The sequence below is a fragment of the Coptis chinensis genome, chromosome 5 (assembly GCF_015680905.1).
Source record: "Coptis chinensis isolate HL-2020 chromosome 5, ASM1568090v1, whole genome shotgun sequence".
In the NCBI taxonomy this organism is placed as follows: domain Eukaryota; kingdom Viridiplantae; phylum Streptophyta; class Magnoliopsida; order Ranunculales; family Ranunculaceae; genus Coptis; species Coptis chinensis.
The window spans coordinates 37,433,950-37,437,384 of NC_141460.1; the positions used below are offsets into that span (position 1 = coordinate 37,433,950).

Genomic DNA, 3,435 nt, shown 5'->3' on the forward strand with positions numbered 1-3,435 from the left:
GAAGTTTAGGGACATTGATTATACCTTACAGAGAGAAATGGTTGAACTTTCAAGAAGTCAAATAGCCACTGCCACAGTTATGTAGCACAGTTACATTCCCAGAGCATGTGGCTGATGTTCTCTTCTTAATTTCTGCAGAATCTGCAGCGAGAAACCATGTGTATACCTTTAGTTCGTACCTTGTCATCTGTTGGGGAAGCATTTTTAATTAGTTTCCATACTATACTTGTTGTTTTGGGGTGCAAGTACCCATTTATACCATCAAACGGGTTATAGGTTCATGATGAAGCTAGGAAAGAAACGCTAGTGAGTGAGCCTTGCTTAGGACCGGGGATATCATTGTCACTCGTGAAGAACAACCCCTCATTTGATTCTTATTTCATGAAACTAGTGAGTACTTAGTATTTTGTTTATGTTAACTATGTGTATGATTTATTTTTATCTTATGATGCTTTTCTATTCGTCATAACATATATGTGTAGGAAGATGAATTGATAATATAATATGTAAGCGGTAGTTTTCTTGGTTTAGTTTTCTGGGGTCGGTTCAGAAGAGTCCTGAAAAATCATGCTTGGGAATGAGGTCTCGGGGCTTGAATAAGATTTTTAGATCTGCAAGTCTTCTTTCCAATACAGTTTGATTCACCTCATTTCAATATCTACACAGTAAGTTAAGACTGTTTTAATACAGAGAGGCCCGTCAGGATTTTTCTGACCAAGTTATGTGTTTGGTCGCGTTCTGTGAATTTTCTGTTAAGAACCTACTTTCATTGTCTAAACGTTAGTTGTAGGTAATTTAATTATGTTTCAAACCCAATTTACCTTGTACTAATCCAAGTTATACAAAGGAAGTTACGACAGTTTTGTTCTTGCTTATACATGCTATTCTTACTTGCTCGCTCATCTGATTAATTGATCATGTGATTATGAAGGCCTCACTTGTCACTTTCGGGGATTGTTAAGTTTACATAGAGGAAAAGAGAACTTTAACTAGAGGTAAGTGGAACTCTTATACATATAAAGGCATGGGTGCCTTTTCTGTAAATCCTATAATCTGATATAGTTCATCTACTTGCTGCAACATATATTTGTTGTCGTTCGGTGTATTGTGTAGTGTATCAATTTTATGAAGGGAAAAACAAGAAGGCCAAAAGAATTGCTTCCCAATTTGATGAGTCATGTTCACCTCAAGCTCCTCGTCAAGGTAAAAACTTAAACCCCACTCTCCATTTTCTCAATTTTCAACTCGTCGAGTTACTATAAGGTTTTCTTTTTATGCACCGATTTTATGTAATCATTGTTTATGTCGTCGAGATATGGGAGTAGGCAACAAATGCTCTATCTTTAAGGAGGGGGGGTCAAGTATTTAATTAATTAGTATGATTGTTTTTCTGAGTTCATTATTTGTTTTGTGATTTTTTTGAAATTAGATGGGCTTTGTGGAGCGGCACTAGGATTTCTATTGAGTGAAGCTATCGTCACTAATGCTTGTTATTGCATTTTGAAGATTCGGGATTGCTTGGAAAATCGTATAGAAATTTGTAACCCTTAGTAAATTTGAATTTGTAACCCTCAAAACTCTTTTGAAGTTATATATATGGTTCAATGACTATAATATTTGTTTTCAGGTGTTTGCTTGTGTTTATTTTACTTGTCAAATGGTATGAAAAAACATTTGGTAATTTTATTTGCTTCTATATGAAACCACAGGAGGTGCAGGTTTAGAGTAGGAAAAAAATTAAAATAATTTTTTTTACTATATCAACACATTAGTAACGGTTTACAACCGTTGCAAAGCAAAAAATAAGTATTAACTCATCCATTAATAATCGTTACAAATCAAACTACGTAACGCTTTTTAACCGTTAGTAATTGTCATTCTGCAACGGTTAATAACCGTTGGAAAATTTGGTTTGCAACGCTTTTTAGCCGTTAGTAATTGTCACTCTGCAACGGTTAATAACCGTTGGAAAATTTGGTTTGCAATGCTTTTTAACCGTTGCAAATATTTCCAACACTTTACCCACGCCAAATTTGCAACGCTTAAAAAGCGTTGCGAAAATTATTCGCAACGGTTTTTTGCCGTTAGTAATAGCCTGTTATGGTGTAGTGTAACCTACCACCTACATGAACACCCAAAATCAAAATCTTATAAGCCAAGATCAATACCAAGGCCCAATGGTAGACAGATTAAAAAAGATTGAGGAAGCATTGACAAAGATCAAAGCGGAGGAGTTTGACTTGGGTAGTCTCTGTCCATATCCACAAATCAAGGTTCCACATGGTTTCGAATTCCCTAAGATGGAGAGATATGACTGAACTGGGTGTCCTAAAGCCCATGTGAAAATGTACGCTAGCTACTTGCAGCCTATGGGATCGGGCCAGAACTATTGGTCTAATTATTCTAAAGGAGTTTAAAGGGTGCGGCACTGACTTGGTGGATGAACACAGACGCTTAGAAGATGAGAACGTGGGATGAACTTGCAACAGCTTTTGTGACCCATTTTTCATACAATACAGACATCCAGATAAGTCGAAGACAATTGGAGGCCTTCAAGCAAGGTCCAACTGAGACATTCACAGAATATGTAACCAGGTGGAGGACCAAGGTAGCTCATATTCTAGATAGGCCATCAGAGACAGAACAGATTCGAATGGTGGTAAAAAGTTTGAACTCAGAATATGCAAATCGTTTGAGTCTCAGCTATCATCCATCTTTTCAGGCTTTGGTTTTGGAAGGGACTCAAATTGAAAATGCTTTAGCTTGTGGAACTATTACCTCAATTGTATCTTCAGGTTCAAACAATGATCAGAAGAAGAAGCCACCTTCAGTTACTGTCAATAAGCTGAAGGACACACACGCTGTTGCCACACAAGTACAGTCCAGCCACACGCACTAATCCAGGCAGAGGTGACAACTCATCCTTTTTCCAATCAAGTCATTTTCCTCCAAGACAACAAGATAGGGGTTTTCCCAAGCAACAGAGGCAGTTCACAGAATTAGGCTTCCCATTACAAGTTGTTATGAGGGCTTTAATTTAGTAGGGCTTGATTATGTTAATGCAACCGAGGCCTCCTCCGAATCCAGTGCCATTCTGGTATGACACTTCGAAACATTGTGACATCCATTAGGCTCCAGGTCACACGACGGAGAGGTGCATGCTCCTTAAACATCTTATCTAGAACTTAATTGATGAGGGTAAGATAGATGCGTCTAGTCTCGGCACTCCTAATATATCGACAAATCCATTACCATTTCATAATGGAAGAGTTAATACTTTGGAAGCTGTCAAGAAGGATTCGACATCATTCATCATGCCGATCAGACAGACGTCCAATGTTAGCACCACAAGGCCAGTTAATCTTCAAGATGCAATTAGAAGATGCATGGAGCAAACAAAGCCTAGAGGTATCCAATTAAATGAGGTGGTGGCAC

At 37.9% G+C, this 3,435-nt stretch overlaps 1 long non-coding RNA gene across 1 annotated transcript; it reads left to right on the forward strand.

Annotated features, from left to right (window-relative positions):
• Positions 1–1,071: 1,071 nt before the first annotated feature.
• Positions 1,072–1,627, forward strand: LOC147497437 (uncharacterized). Its single transcript, XR_015194600.1, has 2 exons — positions 1,072–1,203; positions 1,430–1,627. It is a non-coding gene; the product is annotated as an uncharacterized LOC147497437 (long non-coding RNA).
• Positions 1,628–3,435: the final 1,808 nt, after the last annotated feature.